The following is a 17,918-nucleotide window of genomic DNA, read 5'->3' on the forward strand; positions in this document are numbered from 1 at the left end:
CAGTAATTTGCCCACGTGACTTGCTGTCACACATCTGGGAAGGGAGATATTGCAGGAAAGTGTTGGATATTTGCACTCTGCACACTATCTGTATGATCTGGATATAAGCCAAAATTGGTTATAGTTATGAAATACAAACTTGGCTCCCTGGAATATGTAGGGAGGGAAGAAATAAAAATGGAGCAGCCTTGTTCAAGGCTTTGATTGAGTTCTTAAGATCTCCAACCAGATCTAACTGTCCAGTTCTCTAGGCAGAGCCAATCTTTATTTATTTATTTATCTTGCATTTAGCCAAGGGCCATTGCAAATACAACATACATCACAAATGCCACAAATACAACAAATGCCACAAAATGTGATAAAATAAAATAAAATCAGCCACCATAAGACCCATGTTGAGCCTGGTGAGTAGAAATAAAACATTTTAAAATTTCAGGGTTTCTGATTTTGAATATAAATCGCACATAACTTTTTAGCTGCCAAGGCAAAGTTAGCTACGGCGATAGTCACGTGTTTAAAGTTATCATTTAGGAGCTCTACTACTAGCTCCTTAGGGCATTTAACCAAAGGAGAATGGATGAATTGGGCTAAAAATTTCTGTCTGGGGTCAGCGTACAGTGGGCAATATAACAGGTAATGGATAATGTCCTCCACAATATTACACCCAAAAATACATTTCCGTTCCTCGATAGGGATTCCCTTATACCTCCCTTCCAGGTAGGCCGAGGGCATTAATTGGTACCTAAGTTCCAGGAATGCTTTACGAAGAGAGGGATGGGTGAGTATCTCAAAATACGATGACCTAGCGTGATTGAGTTTGAGTTGGGAATACCAAATAGAGAAGGGGGCTATTAAAATGTCTACCCGATCTTTCCTCGCTGCATGATTGAATACCCAGTTCCTAAGGGCTTGGGGGCTAAGGTTCAATAGCTCAGTGTATGAGGTGTTGCAGCACATATACCTGGTCAATCATGCTCCTGCCTCTCCTAAACCCTGCTTGCTCCTCATAGAGGATACAGGTGTTTTTCTCCCAATCCAGGAGCTTTTTAAGAAGGAGCCTCCCATAGAGTTTGGAGGTGGTATCTAAAAGGCTAATTGGTCTATAGTTTCGGGGGTCCGAAAGATCGCCCTTCTTGTGAATAGGGACAATTATGCTAGAGCGCCAACCTGGGGGAATCTCTCCAGTAGTATTTATATGCGTGAGTAGAGAGGCCAGAACCGGCACCCACCAATTTACGTCGGTGAGGAATACCTTGGGGGGGATCATGTCCTCCCCCAGGGCTTTGCCCAGTTTAAACTTGGAGATCAGATCTATGATTTCCAAGGGTGACACCGGTGGCCAGGGTGGAAGATTGGAAATGTCTCCCAATGGCACCTGGGGGGGATTTCCATTGGGTCCAAAGATGTTAGAAAAATGGGAGACCCATGTGTCAGGGGAAATTGGTGAGTCTGTCCTATGTATGGCACTCGTTAGCCTGTTGCGGATTAATTCCCAAAATTTAGAGTCGTTTCTTTCTTTCAAGGTCAAGAGCAGGGCGTTCCAGCTATCTGTGTGGAAGGCCCTTTTTTTTTGTCTGGTTAGAGATTTATATTCTCTCTGGCAATGTTGTAAAAGCGATACAACCACTGCTGAGCCCTGGCATGCGAGCATTCTTGTAAGTTGGCGGAGTTCCTTTTTCTTAGCTCTACAGTCCTTATTATACCACGACCGGGGAAAACTCAGGTCTTTGCCAACTGAGGTCGAAAGGACCAGGGGTCTGATTTCTCCGATTATATCCTGAAAGGTCTTAAGAATGGACCCAGGGAAGGCGATCGCTGAGGATCGCAGGGAGAGAAGTTTATTTGAACCCAACAGCTTGCCTATGTTAGCATTGATACCCGAGGACCATTTAAGACGTCTAGCCCCCTGGAGATGGCCATGCATTTGTAGATCAGACAATACAGTGGGACGAGAAGTTGGGGGAAAAAGCTTGAGTCTTAATGGGAGGTGATCACTTTCGACCCTGCACTCTATTGTCATGTACTGAATAAAAGGAATAATAGAGGGAGAAGCAATGAAATAATCGATGACACTTACACCCTTCATAGAAATATACGTGAAGTGCCCCGACGTTCGATCCAAATAGGATCCGTTAAGGCACACTAAGTGAAATTTGAAAACTAGGGAGGCAAGAGCGTGCCCATACTTATTAATTTTTTTGTCATAGGAGGAGCGAGGAAATATATTAAGTTTGCCAGGCTCAGACCATAGCACATCCTCATTGGGAAACCCAGAGCCCATCCTAGCACTGAAGTCTCCGCTCATCAGAAGCAAGTGAGTTGGATAATTAATATTTTTTTTTACAATAATTTTTATTCAAATTTTCATAAAACATACAAAACAAAATCATAAAACATTCAAAGACAAAAAACAAAACAACACAAAAATGATTAAACAAAAAAATAAAATGTTGACTTCCCATTTGTCGCAGATCAAATCAGTTGTAGGTCTACAATATATAACAATCCTGTCTCTTAAATTATATTATAAAATCACTTTCCTCCAGTAGTTATCTTAATTAATCATCAAATCTCATAAACATTACTTTATTCTTTCCACAAAAAGTCAAAGAGAGGTTTCAATTCTTTAAGAAATATATCTATCAATTTTTCTCCAAATAAACATGTCGATTAATCCATCTCGTTAATAATAATAATAATCTTATTGTCATAACCATAGTCCAAATAAACATATCGATTAATCCATCTTATCAAAATCTGTTAGGTCCAATAATTTCAATAGCCATTATTCCATTATCCATATTAATTCCATCTTCCATCTTCAATAGTCCTGTTAAGTCCAGTAATTTCAGTGTCCAATTTTCCATTATCAGTATTCCATAATAATCTTGCTGTCATAGCCATAGTCATATAATAAGAGTCTGACGGGAATTTCCTCTACCCCAAATATTTTCTTGCCATCAATTCTGAATAAGTTGCTGAAATATTGTTGTAAAGTCATATCTGTGTTCTTCTTTTTTACAAAATGCACTGGCTCATCTCTTGAGAGTTTTTCCATTGTCACATGGCTGCAGTTAATTCCATAGATTTTCTCTATATCAAGCTCCATCACGTCATTCCAGTCCAGAAGATTATCCAAGCCATTGATAACTTTATCTCTAATATCTTCATTAATTTCTTCAGAGATAACGTTAAATTCCAAACAGTAGATTTTATTTCTAATATCCATAAACTCCAGATCTTTTTCCAATTCCACATTTGTTCCAATCTCCAGGGCTTGTATCTTCCCTTTATTTTTTCTTTTCTCATCTCTGATCTCATTCTCCTCTCTCACAGGATCCCCTATTTCTTTAAGCTCCTGCGTCATTTTGCTCAGTTCAATTTTCAGCTCCTTACTGCCCTGTCGCAGGGTTTGTTTCGTTATCTCAATCTCATCCATTATTTTCTGAAACATAATTACTTCCAGATTCTCAGCCACTTTCTTGATTGCCATTTTTAAAGCCACGAAAACAAAACAAAACAAAAATAAAGAAGAACCACTTCTTATTTCAGCAACAATTGGGTTAATATTCTAGGCTTGATGACATCACAGTATAAACAGAGCAGCCTGCCTTATCTCTCTATGTTCAAGAACACAAAATAAATTTAGTTCCCAGCATCAAAACAGTTAGTGGCGTCGTGAAGAAGCAGATTCGTCAAAATAAAATAGACCAAAAAGAGAATAGTCCCAGACAATATAATGTTCCTCGGAATAGAAATCCCTCTTCTGTTTATATCTTTAGAATGCACTTCCAGGACAGCTTTTTGCAATAGAAACAGAGATAAGCTGTTAATTTCGTGAATAACAGAGAAGAGTTATAGCTCACCCAGAAGTTCTTTAAAGCTGATTCATTTGACAAATCTCTTTTTGCTGCAACAAGTTAAACCAAGTAAAAAAAATAATAGAAAGAAGGGTGCTTGCCTGTTAGTCCGTTTTCTCTTTGAAGAAAAGATAAACGTATCGCATTAATCAGATAGAGCTTGTTCGGAAGTCCGTCCGGCATTGCTGGCTGGACCTTTTCTCATAAATTAATGAAATCCAGTCCTCCCAACAAAAACAGGCTTTTGAGGTTGATCTCTACGTTTCTCCCTGCCCGGGAGAAATTTCATCAGTCAAACAAAAAATGTTCTGACTGATTTATATCTGAATAAGCTTCTTTTGAGGCGGGAGCCCGTCTCAAAAGCAGGCACAAGCGAAGTCACCCTTCCCGGAAGTCAGTTGGATAATTAATTACGAGCTTTTCAATAAAGTCCTCTAGCTCAGACCAGATGAAAATGGGGGGAAATACACGTTTACACAAATCAGGTGATTCACCCTCGGACCTTGTACTATCAGTGCCTGGCAGACGCTTGGTGGCATATATTGTACTGTGGAAGCCTGCACATCCAGGGTCGAGGAAATTAAGATGGCTAGGCCTCCACTGCCGTGCCCGTAGGGGGAGGTTTTCTCTGCCGGCCGTTCCCAAACCCTAAAGCCCTGAAGCTGGATGGCATTAGGTTCCAGTAGCCTGGTTTCCTGGAAGCATATGATGTCAAAGGACTGCAAATATGATATGTAGTCCTGATCAGCTAGTTTGTTAGACCATCCTGCGATGTTCCATGAGAGGAATTTGATAGCATTTGTCGAGTCCAAACCAACTAGCGGAGGGATCTTCCTTGGGCTCTGGGAAAGTGGTCCAGGCGGTATAGAGTGTCAATGTAGTCACTCCAACTCTGTTTCTTTCTCTAGACCGCCATCAAAGGCTTCCAGGATGCAGCAGTTGGTGAATGGGGGGCCAATGGATAGAGGTGGCACTCTAGGAATTGGAAGGCTAGCTTTATGGGTCGGAGAGCAGCACGCATGCGGATCCAGGTGCTGGACTGCCAGGCAATCATAAGGTTTCGGCGTTGGGTTTGAATAATCATAATAAGGTGGCGAGTTTTGTATGCCTTGAATGCCTCGTGTGAGGGTGGTAGTAACGGCCGGGATGGGTTCACTCTCTTTAACGGATGGACAATTTGTATTTCTGGGCTTAATGCACGCTGGTCCGTTACAATTGCAAGTTGGTTTTTAAAAGGAGAGTGGGTTCCTTGGCCCGAACATTTACTCTTAGGAGTTCCTGAAGTTCAGCTTAATAAATTCTAGAAAGGAATATAATAGTTAGTACCACTGACATCTGTTAGTGTGAGGCTATGACTGGGTGATGTGCATTCAAATCCCTGCTCACCTGTGGTGCTTATCTGGTGATATTGGGCCAGAGACTTTGCATTTTCTGGGCTAGAAGTGGATGCTAGCAAACTATTGTGAATACCACCACGTTTAGCCCAATCAAAACTGACATTTTTAATTTGAAAAGGCATAATATTGCCATTGTCCCTGCACCATAACATTTTGACAACTCCTGAAACCTCAGTTCTGTGTCATCTATTCTATAACAGAAAAATGCAGAGTTCTTTCCAAAGTGCTCTGGGTTCAGGACTTCCCTATTTCATCCTGAGTGCATGTATCTGTCTTTGTGAGAGAGGTGGAAAGGTAGTTCTGAGCTCATAGTTTAAAGTTCCTCTCCCTTCTACCCCACTCAGGAAATTGGATGCTAATATTAAAGTAGGCACAAGAAGGCCATTTTAACTCTTAGCAAACTAGAGAAACATAATAAATTAGTTGATTCCAAAAGTTGGAAACCATATTTTGCTTAAATAAACTCCCCTGCCCCACAAACAATCCACTTCATAGTACTCCCTTTATAATACTAGCTAGGCATTTAACCAAAGATATTGTCGTGTTTTATGTTAAGGGCACTACACCTCTACCATTCTGCTGGTTTTATGTTATTCTAGTGTTTTAATGCTCATCTTGGTTTTATTTTACTGATTTAAGTTGCTATAAACTGCTCTAGAATCAGATAAAAGGACAGTATAAAATCCATGATATAATAATAAATAGCTTGATCTAAGCCCACCCTGCTATGCAGTGATTCCTTTATTCTTCTGACTGTTGAGAGACAAAACAAGAATCCTGCATGTTATAGTAGGCCGGGGGGGTTGGGGTTGGGGAGAAAGCGAGAAGTCTGGTGTGGATAGTACAAGCGACACAGCGCTGGCAACCTTAATGCTGGGAACAGGAACCATCTCTACCAAACGTCTGCTCTCTTCTAAAAGATTGCTTCAACAAAAAGGCAGGCTATGCCTATAAATTTTTTTCTACGGAAACAGAGCAGACTAGAGTTCCTTTTACATCTGGCATAGTTAACAAGACACCAGTATGGCAATAGTGACACCTGCTGGTTAATAATGGAAGGCATACTGTAAAAGCTCAAAAATACTATAATTTACAATTTCAAGTGTTTTGAATGCTTGAATGTTTAATGAGTTTTACCATTTCTTTTCAACAAGGTTTAAGAGTCATACATTTCAGGTGAAGATCTGTGATCAAATTATGATGAAACAAACAAGAAGGCATCATGCCAATTTTCTTAGTATGCTGTCTTGCTTCTTGACAAAGATGTTCTGATAGACTGCGCCCCTAACTCACTTTCCAGTTTTGTCCATATGCCTCCCAAGAGGTACAATGGGGCAGGCTGTAGCATCCGCATAGGTGAAGGTGTTTCTCCCCTACATGCTATAATGACCTGTAGATTAGCTAAGAGCAGCTTCTTTAGCATATCATCCATGCTGTACGTTAGAATAAAAAGGGCACACTGTGATGTTCCATGCTATGTAAATAACTGATAGTTTTATTTCAATATTTATGGTAAGTGAGGTTTAATAGGTTGGTATGGTAAGTGGTGAATGTTGGGAGGGGGACATGAGCATATGGAATATTGGTATATGCTGCATATGATCGGCTGGGTGAATGGGGATGACTGGTTTATATTTCAAAGTTTTACAGTTTACTGTTAGGTAGGATTGGACGTATAAGAGAGGGCAGGAGGGAGTGTGGGCATGAGAGGACTGTAGAGGGATTTGGTAGGCAGGTTAATATTGTTATTGGTAAAGGAGTAAAGGATTGTTTGAACGATGTAAGTAAGGAATATATATCTGAAACCACATGCTTAAGTGCTTGAAAGGAAAAAGTAAAATCTGTTCAATAAATAAACTTTGTTTTTCAAAAACACACCTGGTTCTTGGAAAGCTGCTCATGGGCCCATAAGGTGGCAGAACATGAACAAGTGTCAGCTGAGGTATAAGGTATCAAATTGGGGCAGCAAAAAGTACCTCTGAGTGACAGTAACCAGGGAAGCCAGCTAACCCATAGCTGTGGCCTTAGGGAAAGAACAAAAGGTGGCACAGGGCGGGCGTGAGGCTTGCCTGGAAGCCTGGAGGGTATAAGCAAGGGCTAGGGACACAGAACAGCTTTGCTATACATATAGGTGTACTTGTGAAGTATGAATATTGTGTCTATCCCCCCTCATCTGCTACTGCTGGCAAGATGAAGGTGGTGGTGGGAACAGGAGAGGTGCCACACACTCAGATGGTTGTTTTGCAGAGCCAGGACACTCTTACTGAGATTCATGTTTTTATCTACTGATTGCATAAAACCTACAGCATGCATGTGTGTGTGTGTGTGGGGGGGAGAGACAGAAAACCAAAAGCTGCAAGGAAGCACACACACTGACAGAGGTGGGGAGGGGTGTCATACACATACTTTTTGCATGGCTGGAACATAACTGTACAAAAGTAAGAGTTGCATACATTGGTCTGGCCATTTTTGCCTCCAACCCTGCCCATCACTGCCATGAGGCCCATAGAATGTTTCCATGAAGGAATGCAACTCTTGGACTGAAAAAGGTTTTGATCTCTTGCATACAGGGTAACAAAAGCCAAAACTGGATAGCTACAGAAAAGAGGCACATCCTTGCCATGCATCTGAGACTGAAGCTTTAAAATTAATGTGGCAGGCTAAAATATGGGACTTGATGTCACTGACCTGAAGCCCAAGATTGCCTTCTTTCCAATGTGGTAGGAAATTGCCAATAAGCCAGTCTCTGTAAAGGGAAAACCAACCATTGCAAATATCAGTGGCCACACCCCTTCCCCCCTTTTTAAATCTGAGTAGTAGAGAGGATGAGTGGTAGGATGTGGCACTGGTAACTAGGGCTGTGCAACTGATGCAGCCAAATCACAAGCCTGATGTATTTGTGCTGAATCTGGATTACGTTGCGGCAGCTACAAATAGCTACAGGGCAGGTTGGGTTGACCCAAATCAGTTTGTAACCAGTCTGGAGCTCAAAAAGGTCTCCAAAAATGCCAGTGTCTCCAAAGTGTTGCAGTTATTACCTCTGAAATTTCAATATGTAATAGCTAGCAATCATAAAACATTATTAAAAACCATCATGTATGGCAATAAAATATTCTTAATATATTTCTTGCATTCAAATCTTGTACTAGATCTTTCCCAAACATGTTTCAACCTGTAAAGGTCTTCTTCAGCGGGTACCTTGGATGTTTGGTAGCAGGATGTTCCTGAGCTCCTTTGGCATTTTTAGATCTTGTAAAGAATACACTATATATTGTACAGATTGTGTGTCTTCTTCAGTCTTTTAATTTAGACTGGTGAATGAATTGTAAGAATCCTTGATGATGCAGGCCTCTCAAATTCAATAGAAATACATATCCTTCTTGGTTGCAGTCTGCAGTTAATAATTACACCACCATATAAAATACCAGGGTGGGGAGCGAAGCTGAACTTTGCTCAGTGAGAGCTCTACTTCTCAAGCCAGGGCTAGAATCTCACCCAACACTTTGCAATCAGTGTTTGGGTACAGAGCTGCAACTGTGGGAATATACAGATATGTTGTTTTCTGCCTGTCTTTATTAGTAGCTTGTCTTGTATGTATGTGTGTCAGTAAATTTTATGGAATAATTGTATCATATCAGTCATCCAGCTGTGCTATTGCACAGAAACCCGCCTTCATAGGCCAGCAGCAGCAAAGAGAGGTGGGCAGTCAAGGGAGAATCACCTTTGCCAGGCCAGCACCCGCATACATCATATTTATTTATTAACTGATTGATATCCCGCCCTTCCTCCCAGCAGGAGCCCAGGGCAGCAAACAAAAGCACTAAAAACACTTTAAAACATCATAAAAACAGACATTAAAATAAACATCTTTAAAAACATTTTTTAAAAAGCTTTCAAGACATTTTTTTTTAAAAGCTTAAAAAAATAGATTTTTAAAAACAGGTTTAAAAACATATTAAAAAGCAATTCCAACACAGGTGTAGACTGGGATATAGTCTCAACTTAAAAGGCTTGTTGAAAGAGGAAGGTCTTCAATAAGCACTGAAAAGATATGGCGCCTGCCTAATATGTAAGGGGAGGGAATTCCACAGGGTAGGTACCACCACACTAAAGGTCCGTTTCCTATGTTGTGCAGAATAGATCTCCTGATAAGATGGTCTCTGCAGGAAGCTCTCACCTGCAGAGCACAGGGATCAACTGGGTATAACACGGTCTTTTAGGTGTCCTGGTTCTAAGCTGTACAGGGCTTTCTATACCCAAACTAGAACCTTGAACTTAGCCCAGCAGCTAATAGGTAGCCAGTAGAATTCTTTCAGCAGTGGGGTGACATGCTGGCAATCCCCTGCCTCAGTGAGCAGTCTCGCTGCCGCATTTTTGCACCAGCTGCAGCTTCCGGACCAACCTCAAGGGCAATCTCACATAGAGTGCATTACAGTAATCCAGCCTAGAGACTACCCATGTGTGGACAACAGTGCTCAGGCTATCTCGTTCCAGAAATGGCCGAACCTGGTAAAAGACACTCCTAGCCACTGAGGTCACCAGGGGCTCTAGCGACAAAGATGGATCCAGGAGAACCCCCAGACTATGGACCTGCTCTTTCAAAGACAGTACAGCCCCTTTCAAAGCAGGCAATTGACCAATTATCTGAACTCCGGAATCACCAACCCACAGTGCCTCCATCTTGCTAGGATTCAGACTCAGTTTACTGGTCTTCATCCAGCCCACCACCGAGTCCAGGCAGCAGTCAAGGGCTTGCACGGCCTCTCCCAATTTAGATGTTACAAAGAAATAGAGCTGGGTATCGTCAGCGTACTGCTGACAACTCACCCCAAATCTCCTGATGACCGCTCCCAAGGGCTTCAGATAGATGTTAAACAGCATGCGGACAAGATGGTACTCTGTGGCACGCCACAGCACAACTGCCAGAGGCCCGAAAGACAATCACCCAATGCTATTCTCTGAAAACGACCTTGGAGATAGGACTGGAACCACTGTAAAACAGTGCCTCCAATATCCATCTCACCAAGTCACCCAAGAAAGATACCATCGTCAATAGTATCAAAAGCTGCTGAGAGATTAAATAAGAATACCAGGGTCGCACTCCCCTGTCTTTCTCCTGATAAAGGTCATCCATCAGGGCGATCAAGGCTGATTCAGTCCTATAACTACTCCTGAACCCAGACTGGAATGGGTCAAGATAATCTGTTTCATCCAAGAGTACTTGCAATTGCTGCGCCACAACCCTCTCAATCACTTCCCTAAGCAGGAGGTATTTGCGACCGGTCAGTAATTGTTGCAGACCAATGGGTCCAGGGTGGGCTTTTTCAGGAGTGGTCGGATCACCGCCTCTTTCAGGGCGGCGGCAACCACTCCCTCCCACAATGATGTGTTGGCCACACCTTGAATCCACTTGGTCAACCCCCCTCGGCAAGCTTTAATAAGCCAAGAAGGGCAAGGGTCGAGAGGACACATTGCTGGCCACATTATTGCAAGCACCTTGTCTATGTCACTAGGCGCATCAACTGAAACCATTCCAAGTTGCAGCAGACGTCGCACTGGACACCTCATTGGGGACTACAGTAGATGTGGATGGGGCATCAAGATTGCTATGCAGGTGAGCAACTTTACCCTCACAGTGCCTTGCAAACAGTTCACAGTGGGCCTCCGAATGGTCTGAAACTCCATTTCCTGGAGTTGATGTCAATAGACCCCTGACAAGTAGCCACTGGACAGCTACTTGAGGATGCGATGGAGGCAGAGAAGTGGGCCTTCTTCACTGCCCTCACCACCGCACAATAGGCACGGTTATGATGTTTTACTCATGCCCAATCAGCCTCCCAGCATGTCTTTCGCCACTTGCACTCTAGCCATCATCAAGCCTGTTTCATTGCCCTTAACTCACTGGTGTACCAAGGAGCAGACTGGGCTCCACAATGCCGGAGAGAGTGCTCATGGGCAACCATGTCTACAGCCCAATGGACCTCACTGTTCTACAGTGTGACAAGGGCTCCAACAGAGTCATCTGCTCTATCTACTGGAAACTCCCCCAGAGCATTCAGGAATCCAGTGGATTGCATTAGTCTCTGGGGGTGGATGATCTTAATCTGTCCACCACCCCTGCAGGGAAGGATCAGAGCTACACGTCTAAACTTCGTAGTCTGACCGTGACAATGGGGTGACATCCATCCTCCTGTCTCCAGACCACCCCTTCCTCCATCTGGAGCAAAAAACAAATCTAGAGTGTGCCCTGCCCTATGTGCCAGGCCGGTGACAACTTGAGACAGCCCCATGGTCAACATGGAGGCCATGAAGTCCCGAGCCGGAACACTAGAGGCAACCTCAGCATGGACATTGAAATCACTGAGGACTATCGTTCTGGGCTGTTCCAATACCACAGCCGAGATGGCCTCTACCAGCTCAGTCAGAGAAGCTGCTGGGCAGCAGGGTGGACAGTACACCAGCAGCAACCCTAGTTTACTGTCTCCTCGGCCCAACACCAGGTGCAGACCCTCACAGCCAGCTCCAAGACAAAGTGCTTTCCTGGTGTCAGAGATGGAAGTTCTGTAGGCCACAGCAACTCCTCCCCATCTCTGCAGCCTGTGCTGGTGTTGCACCGAGTATCCAGGTGGGCAAAGCTGGGTCAGATCAACTCCTCCCAGCTCACCCACTCAGGTCTCGGTAATGCACACCAAATCGGCACTTTCATCCACGATCAAATCATGGATGAGTGTGGTCTTATGGTGTACCAGTCTGGCATTAAACAACACCACACACGTGATACTGATGAAACCGCAAGGAGAGTTGATCTACTAAATGCAGCAGAACAGGCCAAACAGTGGCATGAGAATTGGCAGAATTGAGCACTTGACTATACAGACTTTCAAAAAAAAAATTGTTTGAGAAAAAAGCGTACTTGAATGTGGCCAGCACAAAAACCCCTGGATCTCCCCAACTGAAATTTGGCATGGTTAATCCTAAATTGAGGAGCTATCTTGTCTCCAAATGTCATGCACCTTTTTTGGTTTCTCACTGCAAGTGAATGGGAATACTGAAGATTTGGGTTCCAAATCTAGGTTGATTTGTGGCTGGATCTGCATCACTAAATCAGATAAACGGGTGGGGCTTGCAGAATCATACTGCCAAATAGAAATGGAAGAATATGAACTGTTGTGGATGAATGAGAATACACATCCTTGAGGTTCAGCAAAGCGAACCAGGAAGCGTTGTCAAGGAAGAGGAAATGTTGTCAAAAGAAAGTATTCAAAGTCTGAGTGTAAATAAACACTGATTCCCCAAAGGTCTAAGCTGGAACATAGTCCTCCATCCTTCCTTGATATCATAAGTACCAGGAACAGAACCCTTCATAATTGAGTGGAGGATCAAGTTGAATGCATCCTTCCAAAGAGAAGCAATGTCTAGGTTAAGCAATTGTTCTGGAAAGACTGTGCAGAGAGAAGGGAGAAAGTATGTCAAAAATGATGTAATTCAGTTATAGAAGCCTCCCATCTGTAGTTACATGGCCTCATGAATGCGCTTCAAATGTCAAATATTTTGTCAGATTGGGGTGGGTGAGGGAAGCAGCAAAGACTTTCTGCTCTCCCCCCAACTCTGTCAAGCAGAGTATATAGATTTTGCCTTCAGCTTCTGAAAGCAGTGCCAGTTGCAAGTTTTGAAGTCAGTTATGACTCTGGTGGCCTTTGTTGATAATTATCCACTTACAGGTATGTTGAATTTGATAGCACTATGGTGCCTATTCTGAACTGTTTCAACACATCTCTCACCAGGTCCTTGGCGCCATTTAAATCTATGGTTGCTTCTCCTCTGGTCAGTTCTATGGCAAAGTGTTCTAAAGCACAATCATTTTAGACCATCTTGAATTTTGTTGTGACTGGAACATGCACTTAACCACTTGATATGAGAAATCCCTCAAATACACCCCCCATTTGGCGTGCCCAATCTTCCTGCTACCTTTTACTTCCAAACTCTTGAAGCATGTTGCTTACTGCACTGACTTGACTCTTTCCTACAACTCAACTTTCCCCTCGCACCGCAAAAAAAAAAATCTGACTGCTGCCCCAGGACTCCACTGAAACTGCCCTCATGGAAGTCACTGATGACCTCTCCTCTGCAAAATCCTGAAAGTCTCTCAATGATCCTCCCTGATCTTTGTAGTGCCTTTGAAACAGTTGATAATCCTTTTCTACTTTATTCCTTTTATGCCCCAGGTTCGCATTTCTGTCCTCATTTGGATTTTCTTCCCCATTCTTTCAGTGTTTCCATAATGGACAGTTCTTCCTCTGGTTTCCCTCTCTATTGAGGTCTCAGGGTCCTAACTGGGTATCTCTATATACACTGTTCATAGATTATTACATCCCCTGGCTTTCAGTATCAGCTATAGTAGAGATAGAGAACCTGTGGCTATCTAGATGCTGGACTACATCTCCCATTAGCAACATCTGGAGAGCCTGCCCTATAGCACTACCTCAGAAATATTCTTCATCTAATTCTGCATCTCCAAGAACCTCTTGGATGCTGCAAGTTCAAGATCAATACATTCTAGACAGAACACTACTAACGCCAAATTTTACTATTTTTAAATTGGTTTTGATTCCTTTTTATCTAGCAGTATGATTGGTTTTAATATTGGATGTATTTGCTGGTCATTGACCAAAATAAACTTATTTACAATATTGGATGTAGTTTAATTTCATTTTAATGTAGATTCTGTATGTTTTAATTATATGTGCTTTTATCTGGAAGCCGCCACAAGTTCCAGTATTGGAAGGATGGCGGGATATAAATAAAGAATAACTAACTTCTCATCTTTTCTCCCAAGCCCACCTCTTCTTCACTCTTATCCACTAACATCACTATCCACCCTGATGATCAGTACAAAGCCTTGGATTTCTCCAGCTTCTCTTCTTTGCCCTCAATATTCACTCTGTCACCAAATCAGGGCAGTTTTCTTTACAGCATTGCTATAATAGAGCTCTTCCTCTGTCCCCTCAGGAAAAAATATGCCTCCGTCTTTCCTTTATCAACTCATGTCCATCCAGCATTTTGCTTCCAAAAATTACCAGTTGTGTAGCTCCAATGATTTGGTGCCCCTTTCCTTAAGCCCGATACCAGTTTCTGGCCCTGAAGTGCAAAGCCCTCCCATGGCCATGCTCCCCTTATTTTTCCCTCAACACACCCCTTTCCTGTCCTTCACCAACTCCAACATCATCAGCTGTCCAAAAATCTCCTACTTCTTGAAATGGCGCTGCTTTTTCTTCCCTACCGCCTCTTATGCTTGGAACTGGCTCCCAGAACACCTCCATGTGAACACCTTACTTGCTTCACAACTTCTCAAAACCTACCCTTTCTGTAATCCACTAGTCCCGATACTACTAACTAGAGCTGATGTACATGTACATGAAATAATCACATTCTTCCCCCGTTTAGTCCTGCATCAGCTTCCCTACCCTTCTTTTTTCTCCATGTCTGTCTTTAAACGTTAAGCCCCTTGGGGTAGGGACCTATCAAACATGTACAAGCGGTAAGGACAGCAAAGAAGCTCTATTTTGCTGCCTCTATTAGATCATCTTTATGCCGCCCAGCGGAGCTTTTTAAAGTCGTGCGAGGGCTCTTACACTCTGGCCCCCACGATACTATGGAAACATCTGAGACCCGCTGCAACGAAATTGCTGGACACTTTCAAGATAAGATCGCATGTATCCGCAGGGACCTTGACTCTGATGTTGTGACAGATGAATCCATTGAAGTGTCCGGAGCATGGCCTTGTCCTTCTTTATTGGATGAGTTTCAGTTGGTGCAGCTCGAGGAAGTGGACAAGGTGCTTGGAATGGTTCGGGCAACCACGTCTGTTCTGGATCCTTGCCAATCTTGGCTAGTGAAAGCTAGCAGGGCTGGGACCACCGGTTGGGCCAAGGAAGTGGTTAACGCCTCCTTGAGGGAGGGAGTAGTCCCTGGTAGCCTCAAGGAGGCAGTAGTGAGACCTCTTTTAAAGAAACCCTCCTTGGACCCAGATAATCTGAATAACTATAGACCGGTGGCGAATGTCCCTTTTTTGGGCAAGGTTTTGGAGCGGGTGGTTGCCAGCCAACTCCAGGCGCTCTTGGATGAAACCGATTATCTAGATCCGTTTCAATCCGGTTTCAGGCCCGGTTTTGGCACCGAAACAGCCTTGGTTGCCCTGTATGATGACCTTTGTCGGGAGAGGGACAGGGGGAGTGTGACTCTGTTGATTCTCCTTGATCTCTCAGCGGCGTTTGATACCATCGACCATGGTATCCTTCTGGGGAGACTCGCGGAGTTGGGTGTCGGGGGCACTGCTTGGCAGTGGTTCCGCTCCTACTTCACGGATCGTCACCAGAAGGTAGGGCTTGGGGAACATCACTCGACACCATGGACTCTCCATTGTGGAGTCCCCCAGGGATCGGTCTTGTCCCCCATGCTTTTCAACATCTACATGCAGCCGCTGGGTGCGGTCATCAGGAGTTTTGGAGTGCGTTGCCATCAGTACGCTGATGACACGCAGCTCTATTTCTCCTTTTCATCTTCCTCAGGTGAGTCTGTTGATGTGCTGAACCGTTGCCTGACCGTGATAATGGACTGGATGAGAGCTAATAAACTGAGACTCAATCCAGACAAGACCGAGACATTGTTGGTGAACGCCTTCCCTGCTCAGATGGTGGATGCTTACCCTGTTCTGGATGGGGTTACACTCCCCCTGAAAGAACAGGTACGTAGTTTGGGGGTTCTTCTCGACTCTTCCTTGTCTCTCGAGGCCCAAGTGGCCTCAGTGGCACGGAATGCGTTTTACCATCTTCGTCTGGTAGCCCAACTACGCCCCTATCTGGACAGGGACGACCTCGCCTCCGTTGTCCATGCTCTGGTAACTTCAAGATTGGATTACTGTAATGCGCTCTACATAGGGCTGCCCTTGAAGACAGTTCGGAAGCTTCAGCTGGTGCAGAACGCAGCTGCCAGATTATTGGCGAGGACCAGTCGGTCTTCGCATATAACACCTGTCCTGGCGCGTCTGCACTGGCTTCCTATTTGCTTCTGGGCGAGATTCAAGGTGCTGGTTTTGACCTATAAAGCCTTACACGGCGTGGGACCTCAATACCTTGTGGAACGCCTCTCTCGCTACGAACCTACCCGTTCACTTCGTTCAGAATCTAAGGCCCTCCTCCGGGTACCAACCCATCGGGAAGCCTGGAGGGTGGTTACGAGATCTAGGGCCTTTTCTGTGGTGGCCCCTGAGTTGTGGAACAGCCTCCCCGAAGAGGTACGCCTGGCACCTACACTTCCATCTTTTCGGCGCCAGGTAAAGACCTTTTTATGCTCCCAGGCATTTTAATCTTCTTAACTTTTTAAATCTTTTAATCTGTATTTTAATTTTTGTATTTATTTTGTTATTGCTGTGCATTTCGTTGTTTGTTTGTATATGTTTTTGTATTTTTATTATGATATATTGTATTTTATTTTGTTTGTTCACCGCCCTGAGAGCTATTTCGCTAAGGGCGGTATATAAATTGAAATAATAAATAATAATAAATAATACATACGCTATTTCTTATTACACTTATATCACATCTTTCCTTCAAGAAGCTCAAAGTGGCCAACATGGCTCTCTTCCCTGTCCATTTGATCTTCACAACAACCCTGTGAGGAAGGGTAGGCTGAGAGGCAGTGACTGGCCAAAGGTCACCCCGCAAGCTCCATGGCTGAGTGGGGATTTGAAGACTGGTCTCCCAGGTCCTAGTCTGACACTGTAACCGCCACACCATTTATGGTACTATATTACTCGCAGTGTGCATGTGTTGCATGCAGAAGGTCCCTGGTTCAATCTCTGGCATCTTGAGTTAGAAGGACCAGGTAGCGGGCAATGAGAGAGACACTGGAGACACTAGAATAATGTCTAGTTGCGAAGCTAAAGGAGCCATCTACTGGACTAGATGGAAACATTGGAAGTGGTAAAAGGCAGCTTCCAATGGAAGGGAACCTCTGATGCAAGTCTATGGAAGAGGAAGTTACTCCTTCCTAGCCCACTGGTTCCACTGGGTGTAGGACAGTTATATTGATGTAACTTACTTATTACATGCATATTTGTGAGGGCAGGACAACTGAGCTCCACTTTATGGAACAGCAAATGCTATTTTTTGTGGGTGGGGAATGTCAGTATTATATCAGACTACAGACATCATTTTCCATCTGTTTTGTATATCTTTTATTGGGTGATCATGCAGTAGATCATTTTAACATCAAGCTCTATACATGACATTTATTCACACGAGTAAGTGAGTCAAAATAGCTAAGTAGCAGTCTCAAACAACATGCAGATGCAAACCTGTGTTTTACCAGAAAACTGAACCTGAAAGTCTGTCAGCCTAGCAAAGGTGTCAAGGGTAGTGACTAATACAGTAGGGCCCCACTTCTCGGAGTTCCACTAATATGGTGCCAGCGGGGCAATCAGCTGGAGGGGGAGCTGGAGCTCCCTGTGCTTGAGCTGATCGCACCCGAGGAGGGGAAGATCAGCTGTAGTGCGCTCCAGCCGATCTTCTCTTCCTCTGGCGCGATCAGCGGGTGAGGTTCCAGACCCCCGCGCTACAGCTGATCCGCTTTTCGGCGGGGGTCTGGAACCTAACCTGCCGTA

Source organism: Rhineura floridana, chromosome 5 (genome assembly GCF_030035675.1).
Source record: "Rhineura floridana isolate rRhiFlo1 chromosome 5, rRhiFlo1.hap2, whole genome shotgun sequence".
Taxonomy (NCBI): domain Eukaryota; kingdom Metazoa; phylum Chordata; class Lepidosauria; order Squamata; family Rhineuridae; genus Rhineura; species Rhineura floridana.